Source organism: Topomyia yanbarensis, chromosome 2 (assembly GCF_030247195.1).
Source record: "Topomyia yanbarensis strain Yona2022 chromosome 2, ASM3024719v1, whole genome shotgun sequence".
NCBI lineage: Eukaryota > Metazoa > Arthropoda > Insecta > Diptera > Culicidae > Topomyia > Topomyia yanbarensis.
Window position 1 is genome coordinate 464059710 of NC_080671.1, and position 14544 is coordinate 464074253.

The 14544-nt window shown below is 35.9% G+C and overlaps 1 protein-coding gene across 4 annotated transcripts in view; it reads left to right on the forward strand.

Moving 5' to 3' along the window:
* Window positions 1-14544, forward strand: part of LOC131686061 (1-phosphatidylinositol 4,5-bisphosphate phosphodiesterase epsilon-1-like) — an 84397-nt gene that overhangs the window by 19409 nt on the left and 50444 nt on the right. The window contains exon 1 of one of the 4 annotated variants that reach the window (XM_058970190.1): window positions 7538-7810. The exons of the other annotated variants lie outside the window; for them this stretch is intronic. The gene's annotated coding sequence lies outside the window, so the exon portion shown is untranslated. Of the gene's footprint in view, window positions 1-7537; window positions 7811-14544 lie in introns of those variants that run through there. 4 annotated transcript variants of the gene reach the window in all.

The following is a 14544-nucleotide window of genomic DNA, read 5'->3' on the forward strand; positions in this document are numbered from 1 at the left end:
CAGAATGGAGGACTACCTTTGAGCTGAAACCAGTTTTTCGAACATTGTTCGCTTAACTAAATGATTGGTGTTTAAACAGCTATTTAGTTAGTAGTCCACTATTCAACAGCTTACTTTGAACTAAACCGTATGCTGAATATAAGTTTGCTCAATATCGTTTAACTACTACCAAGCAGCTGTGGAGGTATCGTTCAGTAAATAAAAAGGCTTACTCAGTGAGCAAATGATTGCCCGCGCAAGTCTCCAGGTATTCCTGGTTATCATGTGTAGGCAATCGTTTCCTTCCTATTGATTATTGCTGATTGCTGCGAGACTCCGACAACGTTAAAATCACTTTAACCCTACATTATCTAAAAGATTTAAAATTTCATTATGATTGGTACTGTTCAAAAACTATGATTCCAAGATAATCTTGTTTAATGGTCGGTGTAGCGAGTCGCGTTGTCCGCCTCCGTCAAGTATGCAAGAGGTGGTAAGCTATGAATAGCAGTAACTCAAGTTTTAGTGGTTTGATCTTAAGGTTCAAGTTACCTTTTTTGAGCATGTGTTAGATTTGAACGCTGGGTAGTATGGGTAGGAAAAATTGTGTTCAGCTTTGCCACCGGATTATCCATTTAAACCTTTTCAAAACTCTAAAAGAAGAATATCAGCCGATTTATTAGATCACAACGATTCAAATCATACAAAATAGCTGCTGGAAAAACTATCGGTTTCGCTAAATGGTGCTTTTGAAAAAGTGGCTGTGATTTTTTGTCACACTACCACACCGTACTGGGGTACGCAACACAACTGCGCAATGAAAAAACCACAGCCACTTTTTCAAAAGCACCATCCAGCTAAGCCGATGGTTTTTCCAGCATGTATTTTGCATGATTTGAATCGTGGTGATCTAGAAATCGACTGATATTCTTCTTTTAGAGTTTTTAAAAGATTTAAATGGATAATCCGGTTTCAAAGCTTAACATAAATTTTCCTACGCACACTACCAAGCCTTGAGGTAACTTGAGCCTTAATGAAATTTCGTTATTTTTGAGATTAAATCCAGAATACAAATTGTTTTGCTGAAAATGTGAAGGTTTAACTAGTTGACATTTTATATGCTAAACAATACAACTGATTATAATTTTGACCAGAAACTGTCACAGATAACGGACAGTAATGCTTTAGACGCTGGCCTAATGAATGGGGATCAGTAGGGGTAACTGTCTCGGATTCTAGATGGGCCCGCATTGAAAATAAAACTGAAGGAAGGGTGACGGGTATAGCACAGTTGGTTAATCGATTGCTTCGTTGTACGCAGCTCACCTGGGTTCGAATCCCAACCCCACACATAGGGTTAGAGATTTTTCTCAAGAGATTTTTTAACCCGAAGAGGCGAATGACCCTAAGGTTAAAACCTCTATAATCAAAATAAAAAGCCAAAATTGCTACTAGGGATCGGAATAGCGTTTAATCCTGATCCTGTCATACCAGGTACTGCCAAATAATTTATTCTTGAACCATCTTTTGTAAGTAATTTCAAAGTTTAGCATTGCATGCATCTAGTCTTCATTTGCAATGACGAGGTAATTTACAGGAAAATCATTCAGAACCGTTAGATGTCCTGATAATTTTTCAGATAATAATTGTTTATGGCGACGTATCTTTAATGTACCTTTTAGCGCCTAAATTGTATCAGCTGAGGAAATGCAACATATCATCAAATGCTTGAGAAAGAGCAGTTCACATGGCACCGGTTATCACTCCACAAGGTAGCCTATGAATCTAGCTTTTTTGAGTTGATGGCTCTTTTGTTTTAGGCTCCCAAACGGGCGAGGCATGTTATTCTTGGTTTTACTATTGTAGAGTATAACCAGTCACCAGTGTAGCATACTTGGTCTGAGACCCAAATTTTAGCAATAGCTCCACTGCACAGACGAGGAGCACTAGTTGCCTTGCTTACAACCTGCTCAATGTGTGCATTTCAGTTTAGTTTTTTATCTAGTATCAATCCCAGATACTTTACCTCAGAGGACATTGTAATTATGTTCTGTTGAGCAAAAGTGTTGATATGAAATATTTAATTTTTCGAGTAAATGGGATTATGATTGTTGTGGGCGGATTTATCTTTTGGTCCCCCTTTTTACACCACTTCGAAGCTAAGTTCAGTGCAGATTGCATTCCATTACAGATTTCATAGTCCAATTCTCCCCCCCCCCCCCCACCAGGATTACAATATCATCTGCAAATTCAATCACTTCGTATCTCATTTGGTCGGTTTTAAGTCAGACCGGACTAAGTGACAAAATATTGATTTCGAGAAAAACGAGTTTAAAGTTTGAATCGTACCATCCTTACCATTATAATTGAAAATTAATTTTTGTCATAATTCTTGATTATTGTTACATATTCCAAATCTGGCAAAAGTCGAATGTAGTTGAAGAAAAATTCTTATCAAGTGACATCATTATCTCATTTTTTTATGTTTTGCGACTTAGTCCGGTCTGACTTAACACCGACCATTTCAGTATAATGATTTCAGTAGCTCGTCTACAATTAATTACCACAATAAGGGTGATAGAACTTCATCTTGAGGACATACCCAATTTGTTTTCATAGTCAGTGACGTGTTTTCAAGCGTGCTAGTTATTTCACGGTTTTATTTTGTAAATATCAAACCCATGTTTTCTCATAGAATTCCGCATTGAACTGTGAGATGCGTTGTCGAAAGCTCCTTCCTACCTTGGAGAGTATTTCAAGTACTCTGCTTTAATGTATAAGTAAATCATTTTCTCCAATATTTTCAGTAATATGGACGCTAAGCTGATTGGCCAAAAAGATTTTGGAAGTGATGGATCGCGCTTCTCTCATTTTAGTTTGTTTGTCTCCAGCTTGTAGGTAGATAGTTTAGTATGAGACTTGCCTTAAAGGTTCCATAGAATGATGTGCTGTTTGCTTTTTTGTAGCATTATTGACTGCAGTTCAATCATCCCGGCAGTTTGAATGGTTGAAAGCAGTCGATCGCCAATTCCACCTTTGCGTCTGTTAATATAGCACTGACTATTTCGTGAGCTTCGGTACCAGCGTCATGGAAGTCAGGTTCTGCTTCAAATTTGATTCTGTGTTTGTATATTATTATTGGGAAACGTACCAAGAATATGTTTCTCCCATGATACTAAGTGTTTCTTGGGAATCACTGGTGACTCATCCATTTTCACACTACCTAACCCGTTTGCATGATCTTTTGAGAGTTTTTTTTTGTAGTCTTGCCATGACGGGAGTTAGTTCAACCCGCTCGCACATCAGCCAATAACGCTTACTTCCTAATTTCTACGTCATATGTCGAAAGCGACTTTTTATACTTATCCCTCTGACCAGTCCGTTTAGCCTTTGAACAATTTCTTAGAAACTTCAGAGCTTTTCTAGGGTTTTTTCCGTCCTTAATAAATGTATGCGTTTTAGTTTCTATTATAAGCATCCATAAGTTTAGATGCTACAATATTTGACGAGATCTCTAATTCTTCTTCGGTTTGGGGTTCCGCTTAAAACATGCTTTTGCGCTCACTGGTTGAAATCAGAATGCATCCCAATTTGTGTTTTTGGGATTTCTGTAGACTTCTATTAGGGTTCCTCCTGCTTTATATTCGTGGTCTGATAGAGAAGTTTCATCAGACACATGCCAGTTTATGATGTTCTCAGAGAGTTTTGTACTTGACATTGTTAGATACAGCACTTCCTCACGTATCGCATTTATATAAGTAGATTTGTTGCCTATATTACATTTATCAATATTCTTGGATAATATATACTCTACAAGACACTTACACCTTTCGGTGTTATCACTACCCCGTATTGTATGATGGGCGTGTGCATCGACACCAATAATGAACTGTTTATTTCTTTTCCTACTGTAGTCAACAAACTCAGTTACTTTATGTGCCCCCCTATCTTCTAGTTTTAGTTGATCAATAGTTAATCTCGTTAAGAAATGCACAACAGTACCACTACTTTAAAATAGCCCTAATTAATTCCCCCTAATCTTGAACCACTCTCTCTCTAGTTATTTCTAGTTAATAAGCTTGTAAAATGTTCCGCTTAGTTAATAATTAATTTCTCCTACAATCTCCCTTCTAAAAATCATAAAGTGAATTACTATAAAAAGAACACACAAAATGACCCGTCCCCCAAAATTTTACGAATATTATATTATACCCTCTTTTATATGTATAAGTTAGCTGTAATTTTTTTTTTTAGTTTCATCATATAAAACAAAATAATATTGAAATGTGTAACCCCCTAGTTTTAAGAAATTCAAAATGTAAAACAATGAAAAAATGGCACCTTTAAGCTAACGCATACGTGCCTTATCAAATAAACAAATTGAAAAAAAAAAAACTCAGTTACTTCCTATTGAGGGGTTTCATCTGATTCCCCTGGGAAGTAAGCAGAAGCTACTATAATATCAGTCCTCCCTGGATCGGCACTATGTCTCTTTTTATATTTTCGTTTATAGGTGTAAAGTTAACATTTGCACTTACCAGAATAGCCACACGTGGCATGTTCACCGAGTTGTCAAATATTATCTTACCCGTTTATGTAGATATTCCTAGAATATTGTTTTTCATAACCCATGGATCTTAAGTTAAAGCTACGTCCTTTTTTGCGACTAAGGTTTCCAGTTGCTCCTTTCGCATGATGCAGATTCGCCTGGATATTTATTTTAGTTTCGTAACTCATCATTTGAGTCCCACGACATTTTCATTCCTTAGATGCTCGGTAAATATTATGTCAATTTATTTGAATTAGAAATACCCAATATGATTCTACAAGCCTTCTTATACAATTAAGTTCCGCAAGAGTTTATTCAAAACGGCCATTTAATAATAAATCGTTTCAGACCATCCTGAATTTTTGAAATTGCAATCCATGAAATTCCAGTGTTCCTGCCCAAGTGGGACATTGGTACCTATCTAGTGACTTCTTAAAACATCACCAAGCGTAGCTTTTGGGACAAATTTACGATGTGGGAAACGCGGACTTGAATCAGGAATCAGAATATATTGGCTTAAATGGCATGTTCCTCGTGTGGCATTTTTAACCGATTTGGACACTTTTTTTTATTTCGATTAATCCTTAAGGTCATTCGCCTCTTCGGGTTAGAAAAATCTCTTATGAAAAATTTCTAACCCTATGTGCGGGGCCGGGACTCGAACCCAGGTGCGCTGCGTACAAGGCAATCGATTTACCAACTACGTTACGCCCACCCGATTTGGACGATGTTGCATGTTTTGGATACAGGAACTCATCAACTTTTAGACGCTGTAATATGTACCGGACGAATTCATCTGGTCCCGAGAACCAGAATTTCCAGAGGAATGTTCGAGTATTGGGATACTATTTGTGAATTTCAATGATAACTGGCAATATGAGTAACGAAATTCTTGTAATTGGTTCAAAAGACTTATCTCGTGGGGGGGGGTGAGAGTCAGCGTAAAAAAAATCAGTTTTTTTCAATTTTTTTTTAGAAAGTTGGGTGAAGCGAATTGATCGAAACTTTAGTACATTAAACTACATCATTTCAATAATATCCTGTAATTTTTTCATGCAAAAATATCTTCAAGCGATGCTTTTTGTGGAACGTGTTTGGAAAAACACGATTTGCGGTGTTCACTGTCATTCAAAAACTACTTGACCGATTTATTTCAAACTTTGCAGACACATTCTATGTTAAAAATGCCTAACCCCTACGTTGAGTGTATGGGAAAATTTGTCAATTAAGTGGGCTTTCTACTTATAAAATGTCGGAATTTCTCTTGAAAAATACCAATTCCGCCATTTCATTAACAAAAATGATTTGTCATCAGTTGATCAAAGCTCAACTTCTTGTGCTACGTTCACACTACGAGTTAAAACGTATTTTAACGCTATCTTGATGACATTTTTCTTGTTGCTAATTATTTTAACGTGTTTAACTCTGTAGTGTGAACATAGTATTACACTGCTCTTGACAAAAATTTCGAAACGAACTTTACATTGTAGGTTAGCAAGTTGGTTACGCCAATATTAACCCAGGCTCAGTGGCGGATCCAGAGGGAGGGTTCTGGGGTCCGGACCCCTCCAAAATATTTTTATATGTTGAGAAAATTAAAAGTAGTTTCAAGTTTATGTTAGTTTCAAACTCAAAATCATTCCAAACCAAATTTTTACTAATTGTACAATGTTCATTTTAAAATCTAAATTTCGGACCCCTCCCGAATTTTTTTTCTGGATCCGCCCCTGCCCAGGCTAGTAATCAGACGAACGTGTTATTTCCAACAAATCTGCAGCGAACCACTGTGCGGCGAACCCGAAGGATCCCTCCATTATCCCCTTTGAAAGATTTTCCGAGAATTCCCCTCTTTTCCATTTTTCGAGCGTTGATAAGAAGGGATGTTGTCTAGAAAAACCGAGTTCAATGGTTGTAAACGTTCATTTTGCACGTGGCATCACAGTGAAACGGACGTTAGTTAAGGAAGAAAACAGCTCAAGCATAGAATATAATCTAAGTCAATAAACTGATACAGTGGATATTCATCAACAATCTTACGCGAAATAACTGAAAATGCTCAATAGTCATTATGAAACTCATGTATTTACAAGTGAAAGACAACAAATGGTGCCGCGAAAAAAATGGAATGAAACTTCCTACGGTGTAAATGTGTTGGTGAGTGAAAACTGAAGATGGTTCATTTCCGAACGTGGAATGTTGAGCGAATATCACCGATTCACAAAATTTTCACCTCACAGTCGTTTCTTTGTCATCGGTGAGTACGGAAGCAACCTGTCGCAAGACTTGTTCAGGGTGTGAAAAATTAATGATTAATCATGTAAAATATGGTGGTGGTCAAAAATCTAGTATATCGGGAATACAATAGTGTTTCAGGCTACGAACAACTATATTATAGTATCATGGAAACGGTGAAAAAACGAACTTTCGAGAATGCTCGGAAAATGTGTCCTTTATCCAGTTTAATTGTGTTTTTCCACTGAGAGCACATACAGAAGGGGGTGTGTTCAGAAATGGAAATTTTCCGTTCTTTAGTCCTTGTTATGTTCACTTTGCTTATTTAGTCAGTTTTCTTATCCAACCAAGCTGATGGAAAACGCAATTGTTTGTGAAACTCCGTGCGTGACATCTTAAACCAACACTATGGTGTTTATGTCTAGTGTAATTGGTATCTCGATGAACAATTATGTGTATAATTGATGGGAAAGCTTTGTGTTTGATAAAGATGCAGATTTTTTATACTATCGATCCAAGAAGTTTTCCTGGCCTATGTGACAGAACATGCTTGCTAAGCAGTCGATGGGGGTTCGACTCTCAACTGGCGTACATAGGATACTGACACGGAAGAAATCAATAAGTTTTATGTTTTAAAGGTTTACCAATGAATAAGTGAAGGAAAGAGTGCCTGATAAGCGAACTTAAAGTTCTTTAAAATAGCATGTTATTATTAGCCAATGTGAGCCGAGCCACTGTACGCTATAAACCGAAGGGGGAAAACATATCCTCTCTGAAATATTTTCCGAGAATTTCCCCTCTACCATTTTCCGAAATTCTCCCGAACACTGATAAAAAGGATGTGACCTAGAAAAGTAGATGTTGGTGAGTGAAAACGCTCATTTGACATTTGTCATGAAAGTGAAACGGACATTAGCTTAGCAAGTGTACTTGGTAATCACAAATATGCAAGTGTTGAAAAATATTAGTTTACCAATAATTTAATCGATGTAAACTTTGTGATTTTCTTGAAAACATTGGATTCAAACTTTCTATGGTGTATACGTATTGGTGAGTGAATAACGAAGCTGGTTCATCTCTGAACATGGAACGAGTGGATTTCACTGATTCACAGAATTTTCACTTCGCAGTTCTTTCTTTGTCGCTGATGCGTACGGAAGCAATCTGTCGGCCTGACTGGCGAGTAGGGCGTGAAAAGTTGTTCATCATTCCTGCGACGCTTTAATCCGCAGACTGAAAATCTAGTTTATCGTGGGCATGACTAAATTTGAAGTTAGTGATATTGAAGTTTGAAGTTAGTGATATTGTAATATAGTATAAATGGCAAAAAATCAACCATTATTGATTCAATGAACACAAGTGAAAAGTTTGGAGAGCTTGACCTTTGATTTGTGAATGCATCTCTTCCCACTAGGATTACAAGCAGAAAAGGGGCGAGTCGGAAAATGTAAATTGTTCTTTCACTAGTTATTTGCTTTTCTAATGTGCATATTTAACTAGGTGGTGTTAATGTGCTCATCCAGACTAGCTTGAGGAAATGAAATCGTGCTTGAAACATTGTGCGGGACGTAAACCAGTATTATGGTGTTTATATTTCATGTTCTTGATACCTAAATTAACTGATGCGCTTGCAATGAATTGGAAATCTTTATTTTTTCGCGCTAGTGCGGTGAACATCGAAACTGAACTGTTGTGAAAAAACAAGAAAAGAGAGTGGGAGATTTTCCAATAGAAATTCAAAAATATCAGATGAGTATAAGTGCGTTAACATGTGAATAGCGGTATTCCAAAGGACACACAATACTTTTTCGCTATTAGAAATGCGTGTTGATCCTAACAAATCTGAAACAATTCAAGGGATAAATTAGCGACCACTGCCTGGTCAAAGGATCCAGAAATCTATTCGAAATTCTGAATGACTTATAAATAGATTCCTGCTCAAAAGCAGCAATCGAATCCGACTCAAACGAATTCGGAATCGGTTACTACCTTTGAGTTGAAATCCAGAAAACATTCAGTATTCCAATTTCCGGATGGTTTGATCGGGTATTACAGTATGAGACGTATCAGAGTTGGACGAACGCTCCAGAAGATAATTAACCCACTATGGTAAATAATTTTTCGAACATTGTTCACTTAGCAAAATGAGTTGTGATCAAACAGCTATTTAGTTAGTGGTCTACTATTCAACAGCTTGCTTTGAACTTAACTGTATGCTGAATAAAAGTTTGTTTAGTATCGTTTAACTGAGTTCAATTTACTACCAAGCAGCCGTGGCGGTAACGTTCAGTAAATAAAAAGGTTCTCCAGGTATTGCTGTTTATCATGTGTAGGCAATCGTTTCCATCATATTGTTTATTGCTAATTGCTCCGAGACTCTGAGACAACATTGCATTAACGCTACATTGCCTAACCTTTCATTATCTTAAAGATTCAAAATTTCATTTTGATTGGTATTGTTTGAAAAATATGATTCCAAGATAATCTTGTTTAATGGTCGGTGCAGCGAGTCGCGTTGTCCGCCTCCGTCAATTATGCAAGCTATGAATAGCAGTAACTCAAGTTTTAGTGGTTTGATCTTGATGAAATTTCGTTATTTTTGAGATTAAATTCACAGTGCAAATTGTATTGCTGAAAATGTGAAGGTTTAACTAGTTGACATTTCATATGCTAAACAATGCTAGGGGAGCCCGGGGCTAGTTGGCGGTTGGGGAAAGTTGGCGGAATCCCTTTTTCTCTGTTTCTATTAGACATTTACACAGAAAATATATTTTGCAATTTTAAATTTATTTTCATGCACATATTTGGAGCATGAATAAAAAATTTAAGTTCCACCACAAATACACACGACTTGTCGTGCTTTCTTCAACGAATCTTATCATAATTTTACACGTGGATTGAAAATTACAGTTTCTTTAAACGGAAAACCAATGCACTTCAATGTATTTTTACTCGAATACTGCTGTAAAATGAATGACATGTAATATTACCCTAATGAAAGTGTAAAATTGTATGCTGCTTGATGCTTCAATTGATTTGAACGTAATTTTCATCCAAATTTTCATTAAAATTTTTGATTTAATCGTTGTATGTTTACATTCGTATTGATTTACATGTCGTTTAAATTTCATTATTTTTTGGTGTGTAACGCTGCCTATTCCTGTGAACCTCAAGTTATGCGAAACCCGTTATCCTATGTGTTTTTGTTGCAAAACGATTTGTTTGGTGGAAGTTGTGGGTGATATTGTGTTTTCGAGCATATACTAAATAAATTTTCTAAATTTTAAATACTTTGCGTTATTTAGGGTGATTTTTAATCTATTTCCCGATTTTGATTATATTTTTCAATAGCGCGTGAAAAGAGCTTTCAGTATCCGTATAGATATTACATCTATCCACAAATAAAAATTATTTTTAAATAGTTTTTAATAAAATATGCGGTTGGGGTAAGTTCGCGGTGCTGCACGCGGGGCAAGTTGACGGTATTATTTACAGTGTAAAGTCATCAAAAAAATTTATTTCTCGAATTCATTCCAAAGTAAGAAAAAAATTTTCTTGTGTATCTCGCCAATGTAGGAGACATTTTTTCCGGTCAATTGCATGAAGAATTTCGAAAATTTGTTTTTGAATAGAGAGTACTCGTCAAAATCAAAATTCCGGGGTATTGAAACTGAAATATAATAGGCTATTATTATTATTAATTAATATGTCGGTTAATATACAGTTTAGCAAATGTCGGTTAATATATAGTTTTCTCGGAAAGACATTCAGCACGTTCCAAAAGGACTCTTGAAGTAATTGCATCTCCATTTGATTGCTTAGTTTTGGCGTATCATCACATACCGCCAACTTACCCCGGGGTAAGTTGGCAGGTTTTCCGTGTCACATAATTTTGTCTATAAAAATGGAGACAATGCTTCAAACACTTTTAAAAAAATCAGAGATGTTGCCAACAGTCTGCTCTTTCATGCCGCGTGTTCTATTTTGTAAGATCTATCTACATCAAAGCGGTAAAAATTGAAAACTGAAAACACCGCCAACTAGCCCCGGTCTCCCCTACTGATTATAATTTTGACTAGAAACTGTCAAGGATAACGGACAGTAGTACTTTAGATGCTAGTCCGATGAAGTGGGATCAGTAGGGGCAACTGTCCCGGATTCTAGATGGAACCGCATTGAAAATAAAACTGAAGGAAGGGGGACGGGTATAGCGTAGTTGGTAAATCGATTGCCTCGTTGTACGCAGCTCACCTGGGTTCGAATCCCAACCCCGCACATAGGGTTAGAGATTTTTGTAAAGAGATTTTTCGAACCCGGCAAATGACCCTAAGGTTAAAACCTCTATAATCAAAATAAAAAAAACTAAAATTGCTACTAGGGATGGGGAGTAGCGTTTATTTCTGATCCTGTAATACCAGGTACAGTAAGATTCCGTTTTGGAACGTTCCGTTTTTGGCATGCTCCCATTTTGGCACACTCCGATTTTGGCAACAAATGGGTTCCGTTTTTGGCAACATTCTTGTTGTACATAATAAGTCTCTTAAAACTGCGCAATAGATATTTTTTTATATCAATTGACATCACATTTTACTTTATTTCCAATCATGGAAGTCATATTAACCCTCAAAGGGGCAAATCATTTTTTTTAAATTTTGTTAAAATTGTCTCATAGTTTCAATTTATTACTGTGATAATTTTTGAGATGTTTTTCGCAATGTTGTTTTGAAACAGTGATGCATTTAAGGGTTAACTATATTGTACACTATACGTGTTGGGTTTAATGATCACAATAAGTATAGAAATGTATTATTTATGTATAATATAACTGGTAACAGTGTAACTAGTGTCTGAAGGAATCAATTTTTATAGTAAGACCCAGAGCACTTTAAGAGTCAAGTACAGAGGAATGCGATACACTGCATAATAAAATTAGTTCTGGAGAAAATTTTCAATAGAACCTTAATAACATTGCGAGCCTCTTTCTCTTTGGATTATTACGACGTAAATACAAAACTTGGCACCAAATTTTCAGTACATATTGAAATCTGACCATGGTGCGTCCCAAAGCCGTATTTGAGAATACAAAACTGATGGCCCCCAAATAGTTTGGTTTAGCTTTGGAACATTTGGTACTTTTTTGGCGTTTTTTTCAAATGAATGGAATTAGGGTGGTCCTAGTGGTTGAGGTGTTCAAAGTATCGATTGTTTAGATGTGTGAATTTTACCTGCGAAATACCCTACAATATAATAACACAAATTAATTGAAGCAAACAAGGCTATCTATAACGGTTAATCTGTTATGATTTTTTTTAAAGATTTAAGGTAGGGTGGCTCTTGAAAAATAGGGTTGCTTATATTATCTTTTGATGTGTTAATTTCTCGCAAATGCATTGTTCTAGAGATTTTTGGAAATTTTATTGGAGCACATTTTCACAGTAGCACTGATGTTTCAATCCCATTTGTTTGGATAGTTGCAAGTGATTTATACAGGTTTTCTTTAAACCTAACTATCTTCAAACATTGCAATTTGATTTTCAATCTATCAATTCCGACTGGAATATCGACGATTGGTTAGTTATAGAGAACAAAATTTATGTATTTTTTAAATGAGCTGTGTTTTTTAACAAAATTGTTCATTTGTCTCCACGAAAGAAAAGATAACAATCCCAGGAGCGAATGTCATGATAATATTTATCACACTTTGAAGCTTTTTTTTATTATTGTATATTTTTGAAGATTTAGGAATAAAACATTTATTTCTAGATATATTTTTCATAAAAAAATAGTTAAATTAATTTTCTCAAGTATTTTTTAACGTCATGTAGCGCCAGTTATATAATTTATAAAGTATAAATGTCTTCAGTACATGTGTTAAAAATATCAAACAAACAACTTTGCCGAAGAAAGTTTTTTGATAGAACACCTCTGTCAACAGATAGAACTGATCTAGATCAGTTCCTACTTATCTAGATCAAAACCAAAGTTGTCAAAATAATTATCATTTCCATCTAAGATACTTTTCTAAAGACACTAATCCTCCAGGATATATACCCAAGGCGCTAGAGGTTTTGAGCGTCGAAAGTAGCACGTGCCCCACCGTACGACGTCTGAATTTGATAAAAACATGAATAAAATTGAATTTGCTTATTTTTTCTTTCATCTCATTCCATTTAACATATGATTAAAAATCCTTGAATCATTTTTGAAATCGTGAATTGAAAATCTAAAGTTTAAAAAGACGTTTCATTTTTGGCACGATTCCGGTTTTGGCAACTGAAAAAAATAAAATTGTTGCCAAAAACGGAATCCTACTGTACTGCCAAATAATTTATTATTGAACCATCTTTTGTAAGTAATTTCAAAGTTTAGCATTGCATGCATCTAGTCTTCATTTGCAATGACGAGGTAATCTACAGGAAAATCATTCAGAACCGCAATATGTCCTGTTAAGTTTTAAGATAATAATTGTTTATGGCGACGTATTTTAAACGCGCTTTTTCCGCCTAAGTTGTATCAGCTGATGTTGCGGAAGGAAATGCAACATTTCATCAAATGCTTGAGATGGAGCACTTCACATGGCATCGGTTATCACTCCACAATAGACTGCCCAGAAAAATAATGATTTTTTGAAAACTCAATCGGCCCACCCCTGAGAATATTCCACCCCTGAGAATATTCCTAGTCCCTCCAGGAGTACTTGCTCTAAATTTGAAGCAAATCGGACAAGTCTAGCTACCGGACCAACGTGCCTGAAGTTTGTATGGGATTTTTCGACAATTTACATGGAGAAAACCCACTTGCTCGCATTTTCGTCGCTAGGTGGCCCTGTATTCATCATATTAGCACTGCAAGTAAATATAAAAAAGATAATTTAATTGTCTACAACTTTGTCGAAGACTACTAGTAAATCCGGCATTGTTGAAAGAAGTTATTAAACTTTTAACAAAATGAGGTCTGAATCAGTTTTGCATAAGGCTAACAACGCTTAGTTGTGTATCAGTACGCGCATTCCACGAACTATACATTTTTGTGAAATAATAGTTAGATTTAGCTGAATAGTATGTTCAGAAGAATTGTAGCACATGATACGAACTATGCTTTGGTTAGAAAATTTTAGCTGCTCCACCTGTGAATATTCGGAAGGATTACTGCAAATTTCATGCTCACAACTTTGTGGAAGACACCTAATTTCTATCTCTACCCGTTGAAAAGTTAGTGTTAGCGCCCTCTATGCGGTAACAGGTGGAACTAAAATTTTCTAACCAAAACATTGCTCGTATTATTTGCTATAATTCTACTGAACATGCTATTGAGCTAAACCTATCCACTATTTCAAAAAAAATGTTTAGTTCGTGGTAATCAAGTACTGATACACAACCATACACTGCTAGGCCCCATGCAAAACTGACTCAGACATCACTTCACTAAAAGGTTTATAACTTCTTTTAACAAGGGCGGATTGAGTAGCAGTTTTGGACAAAGTTTTAGAGAATTAAATTATCTTTCTTATTTTCACTTATAGTGATAATATGATGTATACAGTTTCATAATCAGTGACGTGTTTCCAAGCGTGCTAGTTATTTCACGGTTTGTAAGCATTGAGTAGGTCCAATTTATTGTGTAAATATCAAACGTATTGAACTGTGGATGCGTTGTCGAAAGCTCCTTCCTACCTTGGAGAGTATTTCAAGTACTCAGCTTTAATGTATAAGTAAATCATTTTCTCCAATATTTTCAGTAATATGGACACTAAGCTGATTGGCCAAAAAGATTTTGGAAGTGAT